Source organism: Pristiophorus japonicus, chromosome 3 (assembly GCF_044704955.1).
Source record: "Pristiophorus japonicus isolate sPriJap1 chromosome 3, sPriJap1.hap1, whole genome shotgun sequence".
Lineage (NCBI taxonomy): Eukaryota > Metazoa > Chordata > Chondrichthyes > Pristiophoridae > Pristiophorus > Pristiophorus japonicus.
The window spans coordinates 40,035,860-40,055,123 of NC_091979.1; the positions used below are offsets into that span (position 1 = coordinate 40,035,860).

The 19,264-nt window shown below is 44.5% G+C and overlaps 1 protein-coding gene across 3 annotated transcripts in view; it reads left to right on the forward strand.

Moving 5' to 3' along the window:
- The window catches only part of gli2a (GLI family zinc finger 2a), a 431,013-nt gene that overhangs the window by 395,702 nt on the left and 16,047 nt on the right, over nt 1–19,264 (forward strand). The window lies entirely within an intron of this gene.

Genomic DNA, 19,264 nt, shown 5'->3' on the forward strand with positions numbered 1-19,264 from the left:
GTCTCATCCGAAAACTCTGACAGTGCAGCACTCCCACAGCACTGCACTGGAGTGTCAGCTTAGATTTTTGGTCTCAAGTCTCTGGAGTGGGGTTTGAACCCACAACCTTCTGACTCAGAGGCAAGAGTGCTACCCACTGAGCCACAGCTGACATTGGTATGGTGAGTCAGTCATCATTTGTAAAGAGAAAAGGCAAGTTAAGAACTGAAGTACTTACCCAAAACATTAACCTGCCTTGTCTCCTTACTGATGTTAACTGACTTGCTGTTTATTTCCAGCAGTTTCTATTACTGCAGTTTTTATTTTATTTCTAAAGTTGATGGGCCTTTTTTGAGAGGTTTGCGACTGGGTTTTTGCACGATTTGACCCCCCCCGTGGCGAAAACCCGGTCGCAAAGCCTGGGCGGGATCCTCGGGTACCTGTTTGCGGCGGCGTTTCCAAATACCGCCGGGGAGAGGTGCGTCGAAATGCAACGACCCCGATTGTGTTTGTGATCGAGTTTCGGCACATTCCCAACCCATACGCCATGCCCAGCGACAGGTCATACCTGCCAGCAGCGGAAAGTACAAAAGCCTGCAAAAAGGTAAGTTAAAGTTTTTAGTTTTGAATTTTTTTGCAGCGATTAGATAGTTAAGGGTCCTGTAAATGTTTATGGAATGTTTTTTGAGAATTCCCCCCTCCGCCCCTCCCAAGGCACCTCTCTCAGTGCAAACAACCCTGGACTAAAATTGCCGAAACTCGCTTGTGCAATGCCTCCTTTACTGCCTAGCGCAGACGTAAAGGCCAAAAGTTTGGCCTAAAAATGGTAGCGCAACGAAAACGGTAAGTTTCACGTATTGCTACCGTTTTCGCCGAAAATCTGGCCCAATAATCGTTCTTTTCAGCTGCCTTTCTTGTATGAGTACTGCTGATGGCTGAACACAAACACAGAAACTTTTGGATACAGAAAGAAAGCAAGGAATCGCAGCAGCCAATTTGCGCACAAGCAAACTCCCACAAACAGCAATGTTTGGGACATAAACTGTGGATTTAGAAAATGACATTCACCCGACTGAGTTCATGTTTGTAAATGTAGTGACATTTTCTTTATTAATGATCTGATAAATAACATTGAAAATTAAATAATTAAGTCGGGTAACCTAAATAATAACGTTCATGGGACTCAAACCTTTGAACGACTTCCCAGAACTCAGTACAAGTTCAGTGTGCCACAGTGCCAGCTATTAGCAACAAAATTTGCTGCATCTACTTGGAGCTTTTGCTAAATCGGCAGAGGAAAAGTTTAACATCTAACTGAAAACCTGCATGACTTGTTTGTATCAAGGCAAGTTGTATCAAATGGAAATCGCTTCAGTGTTTGCCCCATAAAGCTTAACCTTAACAAATATATTGTTACTTTAACAAGCTTCTCGGTGATGATTTAAGTGTTCAGGGATGGCAGTGAAAGCTAAGGTCTTGTACCAAATCCACAGAAGCTAGTCCTAGAGGAATAAAAACTGAATGTTAGTCCAGTAAACAAGGGATCCTGATATTCTTTTTAGTTTCCCATATTGGGACATTTTTCTGCTTTCATTATTCAACTGGACTAATACATTTGCCTCAACTTTCCTGGACTCTGATATTTCCACTGCTCTGATGCGTTTTGCTCTGAACTCTGAAATGTTCTTATTTGAAGTGTGTGGTATATAATGAACAGTCCTTGGCTGTAAGAATATGATTCACCCAGTACCCGGAAAGCATAACTGAGTACATCAAAAACCAGATTGCAGTTGCTCAGATCTCAGCTGTGTGCAGTCAGGGAATGACTCGGACAACGTTTTGTTGAGGTTTTTTATTTTGCGAGTGATTCAAAGCAGACGTCAAGGTCCTGAGATGATTTAGCTTCCTGCGGCCCAGAGCTTACTACACTGCCCCAAGTGGAGACCTACCATTTCTGGACTCCTTGATACCACTGATGCAGATCAGCCCCTCCCTACATTGTGTAATGTAATATCTTCTTTATGATCAGATAGAAATCACTTCAGTGTTTGCCCCATAAAGCTTAAGCTTAACAAATATATTGTTACTTTAACCAGCTTCTCGGTGATGATTTAAGTGTTCAGGGATGGCAGTGAAAGCTAAGGTCTTGTACCAAATCACAAACACACACTTACAAGATGGCTCCAGTACACAGGAACTTGTCAGGTGACTATGTCACATGATATTTTTATTGTATTTACAGCAGCAGTTGCATTACCACAGTAGTCCCACAAGTGGAGCTCTCTATTACATGTAGCAGCTCTGTCTTTTTAAATGGAGAACCAACTCTGAGCAACCTGATCCAGACAAGAAAATATGTTGACAATTGGATCCTTCTGTTCAAGTTACATACTTGAACGAAATGTACTCCTCCTAGATTTTCCCTTTCAATGAACGTGTCGAGCTTCAAACAACTTATATTTAACACGTAGAACACCCCCTCCAGTATCCAGTTTCTGGCAACGTTGCTCAAACCTGGCACATGCACCACAAACACCAGTTTCAAATATTACCTACATTTGGAAATATCAGCGGTTTTTAGTTGCGAAATGGAGATGTTACAGTCGTTATTGTGTGAGCTAAATGAAAGACTGGAAATGACAATCTGGCTGGATTAGATTATTACTTGATTATTTGTAATGTTTCATAGCTCATTTATGTTTGACAATTTGTCTTCCATCAGCACAATACAGAACAACGTCCAAAATTCTAAGGCGCAGGATGGCAATTGTCCTGTGTTACGCCCAACAGCTGTTAGCTGCAGGATGTCAACACCTGGTGACAAATGACTGCCAGAAACGTCTCTGAAAGAAATTCATTGTCATCATTTACCGTAACATTTACTGCATAACACGCACCTTGACAAAAGCTTTGGTCAGCTATAGAATTAAGTCCTACAACCTAGAACCACAAGACGTTTACAGCACAGAAGGAGGCCATTATGCCTATGTCGGGTCTTTGCCAGACCAGCCCAAGACTGGCACACCAGTTCCAATAGTCTTGTCAGTATAAAAGTTATGTTCTGAGTTTTGCACCAATGTGACAAATATACTGGATTTACAGGAATTGGAAATATCCACTTTCAACTTTCACAATATAGATGAAATGAGAAAATAATAATTAATGCTAAGAAACAGAGTTCGGAGAAGAGCCTTGGCCTAATATGTCTCAGAGAACAGAACTTTCCTCTAAAAGCTGGGCAACCTTTGCAGACAGCATTACGTAGTGGGAATGTATTTCTTCCATCAGCATCATCATAGGCGGTCCCTCGAAACGAGGATGACTTGCTTCCATGCCAAAAAAGGATGAGTTCGAATGAAGGACCTGAACTACATCCTCAAGGGTGGAAGATGCCTGTGCGTGGATTTTTTTAACATGTGGTGATCGTTGCACACCAGCCACCACACGGGCTTGACAGAGCTAGGTCTTGGTCCAGTGGCAAGGATTACCCAAGACAACTGGAGACCAGCTCTGCTGCACGGACCTAGTGCGCACACGTATCGCAGTGTGGGCTGGCCCATGCTGCCCCTGGGCCCCTGGCTCCGAACTTACGCCTCCCCTGGGCCCCGATCACATCCCTCCACAGTCTCTCGCTGCTCCTTCGCCCCAATCCCACCTCTCCTGTTGTATCTGGCCATGTTCCAATCACCGACCTGGACCATCACGTGTCAATGGTAAGACAAGACGCAATGTCAGAACAGCAAATTCCCTTTCCAGAGTGCAGACAAAAGGCAGAATCACAAATGATGGCAATCTGAAATAGAAATGTGGGAGCATTCTCATAAAGTATCTCACCAGAAATGTAAACCTGACTTTCTCGTTCATACATTGACTTGTTGTGTATTTCCAGCATTTTCTGTTTTAGTTACAAGGAAAGGTTTTGTTTGGGTAATAATCATTCTTTTCCTCACCAGCATAGAATACATAATAGACAGGAGCAGTAACACAAGCTAGTTACAAGTAAGCGAATATAACTAGTTGTGTACAAGCTATTCCTGTAAATTCAAGGTCTCTTAATTTAATTTATCGATGATTAATTTTGTTTGGTTGCAAGAAGAGACTGAATTATTAGTAGATTGCATGGACAATCCGAATGAAAAAGAAAGACTTGGATTTATATAGCGCCTTTCAAGACCACTGAACGGCTCAAAGCGCTTTACAGCCAATGAAGCACTTTTTGAAGTGTAGGCAGTGTTATAATGTGGAAAACGGGGCAGCCAATTAGTGCACAGCACGGTCCCACAATCAGCAATGTGATAATAAGAGGATACATTGCTTTGTTGATTGAGGGATAAATATTGGCCCAGACACAGGGGAGACCTCCCCTGCCCGTCTTCGAAATAGTACAATGGGATCCTTTACATCTACTTGAAAGAGCAGACAGAGCCTCGGTTTAATGTCACATCCAAAAGACAACATCTCTGACAGTGCAGCACTCCCTCAGCACTGCACTGGAGTGTCAGTCTAGATTATTTTTGTGCTCAAGTCCCTGGACTGGGACTTGATCCCACAACCTTCTGGCTCAGAGATGAAAATGCTACCCACTGAGCCACAGCTGTCACTGCAAAGGAACACAAGTTAGTTACAAGTTACCTAATATAACTAATTGTGTACAAGCTACTCCTGTAAATTCAAAGTCTCTTAATTTAATTTATTAATGATTTATTTCTTTGGGTTGCAAGAAGAGACTTTGAATGATCAGTAGACGATCCGAGAGAAGGCCTGGAGACTTTTGTTGTGGGGGGATTGAGCAGTACAGTAGCTGGCACCACCTCTCCTCCGGCATGATCCTGGTGGCCGGGGGCACATGCGCAGAACGCGGCCGATCTCCACCCCGACTTTTGGGCCCGCCGACACTTGGCCCGCTGGGTCCTGTCGACACTCGGCCCGTTGCCACTCGGCCTGCTGGGGGCCACGCCGACACCTGCCAACATTCGGCCCGCCGACACTCAGCCTGCCGGGGGCCTGCCGATACTTGGCCCACCGACACTCGGCCCGCTGGGGCCACGCCGACACCCGGCAACACTCGGCTCGCCAGGGGCCGCGCTGACACTCGCTGACACTCGGCCCGTGCCGACACCCGCTGTGCCCCGTCGACACTCGGCCCGTTAACACTCGGCCCGCCAGGAGCCGCGCCGCTGTGGCCCGCCGGGGGCTGCGCCGACACTCGCTGGGGCCCACCGACACTCGGCCCGCCGGGGGCTGCGCCGACACTCGGCCCGCCGGGGGCTGCGCCGACACTCGCTGGGGCCCACCGACACTCGGCCCACCGGGGGCTGCGCCAACACCCGCTGGGACCCGCCGACACTCGGCCCGCCCAGGGCACCAACCTCCTCCGCCCGCCCCCTCTCTGACCTCGGGCTGCCTCCCTTTATCCGGCAAAATCATTTTTCCGGCACAGGTCAGGTCCTGAGGGTACAGGATAAGGGAGGTTCAACCTGTATTTTCAAAATTGGATAATTGCTCTCACCCTCCATTTCCCCTTCCCAAAAACAATCCTTTCTATCAAAGCCAGAGAGAGAGATGGAGGGGCCAGTAATGCACATTGCATCATTCTATTCGGCCCAGAGACCACAGAGACAACAACATCCAGCTGAAGGTACTAATTTGAGAATTTGCTCAACCTTGCGACTTAAACCCCAATCAACAAAATTAATTGGTCCATTCCCGGGTTAGGTTTTGTGCAGAATTCAAATAGTAGTTCAGGATAAAAATGTTGTTTAATTGAGATTAGGATCTTGCCTTGATTTTCAAAAGTCTGGTTAAAATAATGCAATCATGGGTTGGGTTTTTGGCAGGGTGGGGTTAACAATTTTTTTTTTGGGTTTGATGTCGGATTCCATTGTTGTATGTTGTGCGAAAGCCACTACATTGTAGCTTTTCAATATTTTTTAAGCTGAGCTGGTGTCTGAAGTTTATTACTAACGTGAAATTTGTATCCAGAAGACCCAAGATATTTGATCAATTTAAAACAACACCAAACCACTCTCCAGACAAATAACAGCTTGTGTAATCCACAGTGTTAACATTGCCTTAAATAGGAAACATTTGCTTCAAGCTGGATATCCCCATATGTGAACAAGATCTCTGCAATTTACAGTACAAACCTGCAAAGCAATGATAGCTAATTGTGTTTTATTTAATGGTTTAAAACTGCTTTAAATGTACCCATCATTTACACAGTGCACAATATATTTTTTCCTCAATCTTCTCCGCCCTTCCCAAAAGTATTGTAACGTGAATGTAGAACTGGATACCCAAAGTACCATCCTCATCTGGCAGCATGTGAGAGCCTAAACAGTGAGTTCAGGGTAGGATACATAGAATCATAGAAATTTACAGCACAGAAGGAGGCCATTTCGGCCCATCGTGTCCGCGACGGCCAGCAAAGAGCTATCCAGCCTAATCCCCCTTTCCAGCTCTTGGTCCATACCCCTGTAGGTTACAGTACTTCAAGTGCACATCCAAGTACTTTTTAAATGTGGTGAGGGTTTCTGCCTCTACCATCCTTTCAGGCAGTGAGTTCCAGACCTCCACCACCCTCTGGGTGAAGAAATTTCCCCTCAAAGCCCCTCTTAAACCGCCCCCCCCCCCATTCCAATTACTTTAAATCTATGCCCCCTGGTTGTTGACCCCTCTGCTAAGGTAACTAGGTACATCCTACGAACTCTACCTCGGCCCCTCATATGTTAGACACCTCAATAAGGTCTCCCCTCAGACTCCTCTGTTCCAAAGAAAACCTCGGCCCATAACTTGTGGTCAGCAGTGAAGTAAAGGCGTTCTGCTGTGACGTCAACAAGCTGTCTAAGCAGTCAGTCAGATTGCAGGATTCTCACCGACAGGGAACCAGGAAATAGAAAGTACAATCAATCACTTAAAAAAATGTACAGGTTTTTATTATTCATTTTAAAATCTAGTAACTTTTAACTGAGTGGAGAAATTTGACATTTCACCAATGCAACATTAGTTTTGCAGGGCCAGAATGGTTGTTTATCAGTAGTTATTACTCAGATCGCCATTTAAAACCCCAATTATACCTCGTTTGAATGGGTCTGACTTTTTAAGGGGTTTATAAGAGCGCTATTTGTTCGGAAAAGGGAACGTTTGAGTCAGATCAGCAACTTCAGGATTTCCGCGTTAGGCTGCGCAGGCGTTAAATCCTGAAGTTGCGGTCAGTTTCAAAGACGAAATGGCAGCGTTTGCCGTCATCAGGACCGCACATTCAGGGCCATTGTTGGTAAGCCTGCTGCACCTACACATGCACCTTTCAGCAAGACTAGCTCTCTAGCAATTGGGAGCAGGAACCCTGGCTGTTTTTTTTTCTCCTCCTCCTTTGTCCAGGGGCACTGAGGCCAATTGTGGCACTCCTACCGTCATTCCAGCCAAGATTGGCATAACCAGGGAATCAAACCTGGGACCCTCCTCAATAATTACCTCGAATAGTTAACAATGTACAATCTTTTTTTTTTCTTTTGACTCTCCCGCAAGGTAAAGAGTGTTTGAGAAAAATGAGCTCTCGTTATAGCTTAAAAGACATTTTTGCTAGTGTGATGGTCTGCTGCTATTTGCTGAATTAATCTGCACGAGAATGAAGGAAGATTGCATCAACAGACCATGTGCAACATTACTCATTTTTCTGGAATTTATTGTGGAACTACCCTATTTTTGTAAGTTGAAACATAAATAGTCTCAGATGGGAACTGGTTTGAACTTATCATGGCTGTGCACTAGAATGACTTTTGAAATTTAGCATTTATTATTCTCTTCCTGTTTCTCCTTTCCAGGTGTCCACAGACCACATGTCAAACCTAGCCCGAGAAAAAATGCAGATAGCCAAAATTGCTGGCCGCTTATCACTGGCATTTTTTTGCGGATTGTTTGAGGGTGCCCAGGAGGCAATTCTTCCTCAGAGTTTTCCTCCTTGTGGGAAAATGTCCAGGCTCTACTTGATGCTTCCCTTCAAAGGTTAACCGAAGATGAGAGACCGATGGGCATGTCCCCTACCCAATAGCAGGACTTTTGTGAGGTTTAAAGAGATGCTTGTGCTGTTGCCCAGGGACAGCAGGAAAATGGGTGAACCAAAATCAAAGTGCTATTCTCTTCGGAACTAATGTATTTTGTTTTGGGCCATCCATTGTTACATTCTGTGCCCATCCAATGTTAGTTTGATTCATAGAAACATAGAAAATAGGTGCAGGAGTAGGCCATTCGGCCCTTCGAGCCTGCACCACCATTCAATAAGATCATGCTGATCATTCCCTCAGTACCCCTTTCCTGCTTTCTCTCCATACCCCTTGATCCCCTTCGCCGTAAGGGCCATATCTAATTCCCTCTTGAATATATTCAATGAACTGGCATCAACAACTCTCTGCGGCAGGGAATTCCACAGGTTAACAACTCTCTGAGTGAAAAAGTTTCTCCTCATCTCAGTCCGAAATGGCCTACCCCTTATCCTAAGACTGTGTCCCCTGGTTCTGGACTTCCCCAACATCGGGAACATTCTACCCGCATCTAACCTGTCCCGTCCCGTCAGAATTTTATATGTTTCAATGAGATCCCCTCTCATCCTTCTAAACTCCAATGTATAAAGGCCCAGTTAATCCAGTCTCTCCTCATGTGTCAGTCTTGCCATCCTGCGAATCAGTCTGGTGAACCTTCGCTGCACTCCCTCAATAGCAAGAACGTCCTTCCTCAGATTAGGAGACCAAAACTGAACACAATATTCCAGGTGAGGCCTCACCAAGGCCCTGTACAACTGCAGTAAGACCTCCCTGCTCCTATACTCAAATCCCCTAGCTATGAAGGCCAACATACCATTTGCCTTCTTCACCGCCTACTGTACCTGTATGCCAACTTTCAATGACTGATGAACCATGACACGCAGGGCTCGTTGCACCTCCCCTTTTCCTAATCTGCCGTCATTCAGATAACCTCACATTTATCCACATTATACTGCATTTGCTATGCATTTGTCCACTCACCTAACCTGCCCAAGTCACCCTGCAGCCTCCTAGCGTTCCCCTCACAGCTCACACCGCCACCCAGTTTAGTGTCATCTGCAAACTTGGAGATATTACAATCAATTCCTTCATCCAAATCATTGATGTATATTGTAAATAGCTGGGGTCCCAGCACTGAGCCCTGCAGCACTCCACTAGTCACTGCCTGCCATTCTGAAAAGGACCCGTTTATTCCCACTCTTTGCTTGCTGTCTGCCAACCAGTTCTCTATCCACGTCAGTATATTACCCCCAATACCATGTGCTTTGATTTTGCACACCAATCTCTTGTGTGGGACCTTGTCTAAAGCCTTTTGAAAGTCCAAATACACCAAACCCACTGGTTCTCCCTTGTCCACTCTACTAGTTACATCCTCAAAAAATTCCAGAAGATTCCCCTTCATAATTCCATGCTGACTTGGACCGATCCTGTCACTGCTTTCCAAATGCGCTGCTATTTCATCCTTAATAATTGATTCCAACATTTTCCCCACTACTGATGTCAGGCTAACCGGTCTATAATTATCCGTTTTCTCTCTCTCTCCCTTTTTAAAAAGTGGTGTTACATTAGCTACCCTCCAGTCCATAGGAACTGATCCAGAGTCGATAGACTGTTCAAAAATGATCACCAATGCATCCACTATTTCTCGGGCCACTTCCTTAAGAACTCTGGGATGCAGACTATCAGGCCCCGGGGATTTATCGGCCTTCAATCCCATCAATTTCCCTAACACAATTTCCCGCCTAATAAGGATATCCTTCAGTTCCTCCTTGAATCCCCTATCGCTATAGCTCTCCCACTCTTTTTCCTGCCCTCCTGTGCAGCAGAGCCAGCCACGGTGCCATGAACTTGGCTGCTGCTGCCCTCCCCTGATGAGTCATCCCCCTCAACAGTACCCAAAGCGGTGTATCTGTTTTGCAGGGGGATGACCGCAGGGGACCCCTGCACTACCTTCCTTCCACTGCTCTTCCTGTTGGTCACCCATTCCCTATCTGGCTGTGTACCCTTCACCTGCGGTGTGGCCAACTCACTAAACGTGCTATTCACATCATTCTCAGCATCGTGCGTGCTCTAGAGTGAATCCACCCTGCACACGTAGTCGGCAGGGACACTGGAAGCATCCTTGACTTCCCAGCTAGCACAGGAGGAGCATAACACGTGTCCGAGCTCTCCTGCCATGACTTAACCATTAGATAAACCGTAATTGGCAACAACAAGCTAAAGGTTACTTACTGATATAGAAAAGAAAAAGAAAAACTACTTACCAATCACTTATCCCCTTGACTGTGACGTCACCTTTTGATTTCTTTCTACTTTTTTGCCTCCCTGTTGCAGCTGCACCGACTAGCCTCCCGACTCCCTGCTGGGCCTCCTCCTCAACGTTGGGCCTTTCTAGGCCGCTCCGACGTCCCGCTCCACCTCCCGACTCCCTGCAGGGCCTCCTCCTCGACGTTGGGCCTTTCTAGGCCGCTCCGACGTCCCGCTCCACCTCCCGACTCCCTGCTGGGCCTCCTCCTCGATGTTGGGCCTTTCTAGGCCGCTCCGACGTCCCGCTCCACCTCCCGACCTTGGCGACATCATCCGAAAACACAGCGTTGGTTTCCACATGTATGCTGACAGCACCTAGCTCTACCTCACTATCACGTTTCTTGACCCCTCCACGGTCTCTAAATTGTCAGACTGCTTGTCCAAATTCCGGTTCTGGATGAGCGGAAATTTTCTTCAAGTAAATTTTGGGAAGGCCGAAGGCCAAAGCCCAAATTTTTTTTCTCCCCCAATTGGCCTGGGTTTTTTAATCTGTTTTTTGCCTCTCCCAGGAGATCACATGGCTCCAGTTGGGGCGGTGTGCAGAATGTTTCAGTGCAAGGGGTGTGACAGTTATGTGGGGTGGACTGGTTGGGCTGGGTACTCTTTACCTTTCCACCATTGTTCATTGTTCACAGGTTTATATGTAACCTTCAGGGCTGCTGACCGAGGGCCATGTGGCTCTTTGTTGGCCGACGCGGACACGATGGGCCGAAATGGCCTCACTCTGCGCTGTAAATTTCAATGTTTCTGTGTTTCAATGTTTTCGGTCCCCACCACAAACTCTGTTCCTGAACCACTGGCTCCATCCTTTTCCCTAACATCTGTCTGTGGCTGAACCACACTGTTCACAACCTTGGCTTCATATTTGACCATGAAATGAGCTTCCAACCACATATCCGAGGCATAACTAAGACCGCCTGTTTCCACCTTCATAACATCACCCGTCTCTACCCTTGCCTCAGCCCATCCGCTGCTGAAATCCTTATCCATGCCTTTGTTACCTCTAGACTTGACTATTCCAACACACTCCTGGCTGGTCTTCCACATTCTACCCTTCGTAAACCTGAGGTCATCCAAAACGCGGCTGTCCGTGTCCTAACTTGCACCAATTTCCATTCATCCATTACCCCTGTGCTCACTGACCTATTTTGGCTCCCGGTTGAGCAACGCCTTGATTTTCAAAATACTCATCCTTGTTTTCAAATCCCTCCTTGGCCTCGCTCCTCCCTACCTCTGTAATCTCCTTTTGCCCCACAACCCCTGAGATGTCTGCACACTTCTAATTCTGCCCTCTTGAGCATCCCTGATTGTAATCGCTCAACAATTGGTGGCTGTGCCTTCTGTTGCCTGAGCCCTAAGCTCTGGAATTTCCTGCCTAAATCTCTCCGCCTCTCTACCTCTCTCTCTCCTCCTTTCTACCTCTCTCTCTCTCTCCTTTAAGACGCTCCTTAAAACCTACCTCTTTGACCAAGCTTTTGGTCACCTGCCCTAACTTCTCCTTTTGTGGCTCGGTGTCAAATTTTTATTTCAGAATACTCCTATAAAGCGCCTTGGGACGTTTTACTACGTTAAAGGTGCTATATAAATACAAGTTGTTGTTGTTGGCCACCCTGTAGTGACAGCACAGTTCGGTTTGGACTGTAGAGGGATAATCCAGTCTTGTATTAAAATGCTCAAGCTTTGAGCTTGTGGCCACAGAATAGAAACCAGCAATGGAGAGCAGAGTTCAACAACGTTTTTGAAAACCTTGTTGCAATTTTCTTTTTGCAAATTATTTCCGATTGTCTACAGTACTTTGCAGTCTTTGTGAAAATGCATTTGTCAAACTATTTTTTGTGGGGGAAAGCGCGAAGACCCAGAACAGCAGAGTAATTTTTGTCGCAATGAAATTGGTTGCCTATTGACATATGACATTGCATGCGTACTTGCAAAGGAAAAATCTGCCAGACAATTCTTCTTGAGAATAGTGGCCTTTGAAGATCTTTTGCAATATCAAGTCACAGCAGATTGTTTTTTTGTAGCCTGGGGGTGCACGCCTGCTCTTCCCAACCATACCAAAATAAATTAAAACTTACCATCTGGGCTCCCCTTCAGCTGGACTGCCAGCTGTCACTGTGCAGAGTGTGCACAGCGCTCGCTCCATCCAGTAGTGTTCTAAAATGGCAGTCGGGACCCCAATTTGCATTTCAAACAGGACCTACTGCCTGATTCGGGTGGGTGGTGCTCCAGCCAGCCAGTGTTGGTCTTGGGGAAGGTAGGGATGCCCGCACTGTCGACAGGAACAGGGCCGTGTGTGATGTCTCCACTGCTCAATTGTTTATCATATGACTCTCAAGTTTTCTCCAGACAGGGAATGTTGAGAAACATTTTTAATACCAGTATGTTCTGTAAAAACAGAAGATATTGAAAATACTCAGCAGGTCAGGCAGCATCTTTTTTTGGGGGATTAATTCACAGAATGTTGGCGTCGCAAGCAATGCTGGCATTTATTGCCCATCCCTAATCGCCCTCGAGAAGGCGGTGGTAAGCCACCTTTTTGAATAAGTGGCTTGCTAGGACTATTTCAGAGGGCAGTTAAGAGTCAACCACATTTTTGTGGGTTTGGAGTAAGGACGGTAGCTTTCCTTCCCTGAGGGACATCAGTGAACCAGATAGATTTTTATGGTAGTTTGATACTAGCTTTTTATTCCAGATTTATTTAGCTGCCGTGGTGGTATTTGAACTCTTGTCTCATCAGTCCAGGCCTCTGGATTATTAGCCCAGTAACATAACCACTATGCTACCGTACCCATCTGTGGAGAGAGAACAACAGAGTTAACATTTCAGGTCGATGACCTTTCATCAGAACTGGAAGATGTTAGAGATTTAACAGTTTATGAGCAAGTACAGAGGTAGAAAAGATGGGCAGGGAGGACAGAACAAAAGAGATGGTCTGTGATAGGGTGGAAGGGAGCAGTGATTAAATGACAAAAGTGATGATGGTGCAAGGCTACAGCGGGTGGTAATGGGACAAGTAAAGAAACAAAATATGGGTCCGGAGGAGGTGTACATGGTATTAGCAACACCTTTTGTCCGAGCAAATGGGAGTAATGGTTATGATCAAAAGTTGTTGGATTCAATCTTTAGGCCGGATGGCTGTAAAGTACCTAATCGAATGACGAACTGCTGTTCCTTGAGCTTTATTAGGGAGACCGTTTCATTTTGAGATTTAACAAACCCCCAAAGCTGATGATTTGATTCATTATTTACCAAGGATACAACTTGCATTAGGTAGAACTGTAGATTGAAATAAACGTGAACAACATATATATTGGTTTTATACAACTTAAGGGTCTTGGTCAAGTGACTTTGCTATTTGCCAACAAGTGAGCAAAGGGATAGACAATAGCAGAGTAAACAGGTAACTGAATGTTGACAGTTGCAGAATTGTACAAGTATGAGATTCTTAATTGTGACTTCTGAATCAACTGTGAAAAGAAAATAGAAAGACTTGCATTTATATAGTGCCTTTCACAACCTCAGGATGTCAAAAAGTGCATCAAATGAAGTACCATCACTGTGTTTTTAAAAATTCATTCATGGGATGTAGATGTCGCCACAAGGCCAGCATTTATTGTCCACCCCTAGTTGCCTTCGAGAAGGTGGTAGTGAACCACCTTGGTGGTGCCTTGCTGGGCCATTTCAGAGGGCAATTAAGAGTCAATCACATTGCTGTGGATCTGGAGTCACATGTAGGCCAAACTGGGTAAGGATGGCAGATTTCCTTCCCTACAGGACATTAGTGAGGTTTTTACGACAATTTGGTAGTTTCATCCATTATTGATACTAGTTTTTTTTTTTAAATTCCAGATTTATTTAATCAACTGAATTTAAATTCCCCAGCTGCCATGGTGGGATTTGAACTCATGTTTCTGGATCATTCGTCTAGGCCTCTGGACTACTCGTCCAGTTACATAACCATTATGTACCGTATCCTGTGTAATGTCGGAAACTGTGTTGTAAATAGAGTGGTACACATTTCCTGCATGGACGAAATTCTTAGAAAACTTTGATCTCTTCAATATAATTGACTCTTCCCACTTACATAAAAAGGTTGATGAGTTAATTTTCAGCCTAGCTATCAATTGTCACAGTCCAAATTGTTGTCCAGTGATAGAAAAGCTTAACATTGGACAATGGCAAAAGAAACCAGTTTCCAGTGTGAGGTTTAAAAATGCATCAGTTTAAGCAAATGAGTTTAACAGTAAAACAGGGCTGGTGCTGATATAGAAAGCTGTCTATCTATTTTTTTTAAAGCGGCTTATGTAAATATATTGGACTAAAGTTTGATTTCACTTGCAAGTCAAAACCTATTATTTTCGTAACTTTTATTTCAGCACAATGACGCAACAACTGACCTAATCTGAGAAAAAGAAAACAGGGAAAGATTTGTTTATAATTTCAGCCATTGCTGCATTTAAGACAAGCTACTTACAGGGGAAGTGAAATAAAATGGCACACTTTTCCTTTGACTTAAATTCTAGTCTTATGTCAGCTGCTAATGGCCGCAGTCTGCTGTCCACATGTGCTGAGCTATAAGCCAAACATTCCTATCTCATCGGCTGTAATTGCCATCATCAAGAGGTCGTTGTTTTTTTTTTAAACTGCTTGGATAAAAAGCATTTACTTCCAAAATATCCCACAGAGTGGTTGAGCTTTATGAGGCCAACAGAAGCAATAAAGTGTTTTTCTCTTTTTTTTCTCTCTCTCTCTCGCACTCCCTCTCTCCTTTTCTCGGTCTACAAATGCTTTGTTTGGTGTTTTTGAAAAGACTATTTTCATTGCACCGATTGGCTTTAAATTGTGCACTATAAAACTGACAGGACATGTGTAAGCCATTCATTTCTATAATGAAGCTACTTAAGAGCCTATAAAGTTGTGTGAGCAGTATAGCCATAACATGTTAACAGATGTTGTCACGGGCACAAGATGAAAGGTAACTCATTGGTCAGGAGGAAGGCTGTTGGAATTGAATCAAGGCAAGGTGACACTTCCTGTCCAGGAATTGAAATTAGGTGTGTGAATCACAAAGCATCACTGGGAAAGAAACAAAGAACTTGCATTTATATAGCGCCTTTCACCACCTCAGGGTCACTTTACAGCCAATGAACTACTTTTGAAGAGTATTCACTGTTGTGATGTAGGAAATGCGGCAGCCAATTTACGCATAGCGAGGTCCAACAAACAGTACGAATGACCAGATAATCTTGTTTTAATGATGTTAGAGGAGGGATAAATATTGACCAGGACACCAGGGAGACCTCCCCTGCCCTTCAAAATAGTGCATGGGATCTTATATGTCCACTTGAAAGGGCATACAGGGCCTTGATTTAATGTCTCATCTGAAAGACAGCACCTCCAACAGTGCAGCACTCCATCGGTACTGCACTGAAGGGTCAGCCTTGATTATGCACTCAGGTCTCTGGAGTGAGACTTGAACCCACAACCTCCTGAGTCAGATGTGAGTGTGCTACCAACTGAGCCACAGCTGACATAGGAAAGACTCGGGTATGAATTTGGTGATTAAAAGATGCTCATATCTAAGTGTCTTTGAAAGACCAATGCTAAACACCACAGGGTAAAGTGAGTATTAATCTCATCCCTGGTCGAGAATATCTAAAGGATGAATTTGTGTACTTTAGACCTTCAATTCTATCAGAAAATCCATTTTGAGGGAAGCTTACAAATCATATTTTTCCATCATGTCTGTTTGTACATTGAATATATCAGCCGTACTGTGAAATCCTGTTGTGTGAAAGTCTCCTGTGACTACAGCAATTGTGAGCTGGCCATGTCAGTTGCACTTGTCTTGTTCACAACACTATTGCATTGACTGATCCCGCACAGAATATGCATGTTGGGAGATCTGAGAGCATAAGAAAGCATGGGATGGGAAAATGATATTTGGGCCCTCAAATAAATGTACAATTTGTTTTCTCATAGACTCTACCCACTCCATTTAATCTCCTGAGAAAAAGATTCTCAACGTTTCTCCCACTGGTAAATCAAGCATAACTCCCAAAATACCTATCCAACCTTACTGTGACCTGATGCCTTACTTTTGACATGACATTTCGATGACCCTGTCTCTTCCAAAACTATCGTATTCCACATAGCACCAAATTGTCTCTTTCTGTACTTATTACTGATCCTTATATCCCATTTCTAATTAGATATTGATGCAAGTCTTTTTCAAAGTGTTGATTGAGATGGCATTAACTTCCTTTGCTGGGAATCTGTTCCACATTTTTAGTCTTGTGTGAAGAAAATAAATCGCAGGTGATATGATGGCTTGCTTGAAGCTTCTTAATTTAAACCTATGCACTCTAGTTCTGTACTCACAGATAACATCAAATAACCTGCTTATATCTATCAACTATGCCTCTCAGCACTTTAAAGACACGGATTTCGCCCGCCTCCCCATCTTTTCTCTGTTGCAAACAAGTTCAGTTCTATGACCCTCTCCTCGTAACTTCGAGCCTTAAGTCGCAGAATCATCCTTGTTGTTCTTCTCTGAATGCTTGCCATTGAATCAATGTCCTTCTGAAGGTAGAGTATTTAAAAGTGCCCACAATATTCCAAATTATGCTGCAGCTGTACAAAACACTGGTTAGACCACACCTGGAGTACTGTGAGCAGTTCTGGGGACCACACCGTAGGAAGGATATATTGGCCTTGGAGGGAGTAGGTAGGTTTACCAAAATGATACCCGGAATCCTAGGTTAAGTTACGAGAATATATTACACAAATTAGGGTTGTATTCCCTAGAATTTAGAAGGTTAAGGGGTGATCTGATCAAAGTTTTCAAGATATTAAGGGGGAACAGATAGGATAGATAGAGAGAAACCATTTCCACTAGTTAGGGATTCTAGGATTTGGGGGCATAGTCTTAAAAATTAGAGCCAGATGTTTCAGGAGTGGAATTAGGAAACACTTCTACACACAAAGGGTGATAGAAGTTTGAAACTTCTCTTCCGAAAACGGCAATTGATGCCAGATCAATTGTTAATTTGAAATCAGAGATTGATAGCTTTCTGTTAACCAAAGGTGTTAAGGGATATGGGCCAACAGCAGGTATATGGAGTTAGATCGCAGATCACCCATGATCTGATTGAATGGCGGAGTAGGCTTGAGGGGCTGAATGGCCTACTACTGTTCTATGGGCCTGAACTTGGTGGACTCACCACCCGCTGCAGCCGCGGTTTCTGGGCGGTCTCCCCTCTGAGCTGCCAGTTTGGTCCGGGCGGGAGTCCGTTGAAGCAGGGAGAAGGACCGTCACGTGGAGGCAGGCCTAACCTCTACGGTAGCTTCCACCAAGTTCGGGGAGCCTATGTTCCTAAATGTATTCTCATCTAGGATCTACGTGAGGTTAGAATAACTGACTATAAGTTATAATAAGAGACACCTGAGATGCCCCATAGTATACTAAAATATCTGTTGATAACAGCTTCATATTGACTGAATATTTTCAGTAAATTGTCGATAATCATAGCCAAATTCTTTTCCTTTTCCATATTCATAATTGGCACCTCTGTGTACACACCTTTGCTGTTTACTATTCCAATCTGCATAATCTTACACATTAAAATTGTTGTTCCATTTCCTAATCCAGTTACTTAATTACTACACATATTTTGGAAGCCATTGATTATAAGTACAAGATGTACCCTACTGCTTATCATCGATGAACTGCAGGGGATCGTAACGGTCTACATTGGAACTTCACTAGTCATTACCCCTGAGCCCGAGCTCTGCCACTTTCTGCCCTCTGTTGCTAAGTGAGTTTGCAATCAATTTAGCTTACTTTTCATAAATTCCATTTAATCTTCATCATAAGCCTCACATATGGAGCGTATTAAATGCTTTCTGAAAATCCAAGTAAATATCAATTGGATAGCCCTGATTCACGAGGTCACTACCTCCACAAGGAATTCCAGTTGATTAGTGAAGCATGATATAATCGATGGCACGGAAATTGGGCAGGTTCTGTAAAGGTTCCAAGTTGAAAATGATCCCCATTACTTCTGAATCCACGCTAATTGCAACTTATATAGTCTCTGCAATCTTCATATAGACTTTAATAGTATTCTGCAGCACGCATTTGCTCCTCTGGAGAGATTGTAACCCTCATGTTCATGATTTAAACCATTTTTAAGTGATGATATGAGAGGATGATGTATATGCATGCCTCCGGCAATAACCTTCTGAGCTGTAAGCATGTAGCCTGAGAACCAATCTGCCTCCAATTTTTCCAACCACTTGTGGGTTGTGACTATTCCAACGCTCTCCTGGCCGGCTTTCCATCCTCCACCCTAGATAAATTTGAGCTCATCCAAAACTATGCTATCCGTATGTTAACACTCACCAAGTCCCGTTCATCCATCGCCCCTGTGCTCGCTGACCTACATTGGCTCCCGGTCCGGTTTGATCGCGAATTTAAATTCTCATCCTAGTGTTCAAATCCCTCCATGGCCTCACTCCTCCCTATCTCTGTATTCTCCTCCAGCTCAACAACCCTTCAAGATCTCTGCACTCCTCCAATTTTGCCCTCAGGCCAATTGCGAATCCCCGATTTTAATCACGCCACCATTGGCGGCCGTGCCTTCAGCTGTCTCGGCCCTAAGCTCTGGAAATTCCTCACCTAAAGCTCTCCGCCTCTCTACCTCGCTCTTCTCATTTAAGATGCTCCTTAAACCTGCCTTTTTGACCAAGCTTTTAGGCATCTAATGGCCCTGAAATCCTGGTTCTGGGTTTCCTGCGGGCGGTCGCCTGAAAAGAGCAAAGATGCGCACTTACCTTTTGCTCGGACGCCCACCAGCGATTGCAGTTTTAGGCCTCCTCTCCCTGTGCATCGGAGCGCGTGCACATCTGAACGTACGTAGAGCTGGAGCTGGAGTCAC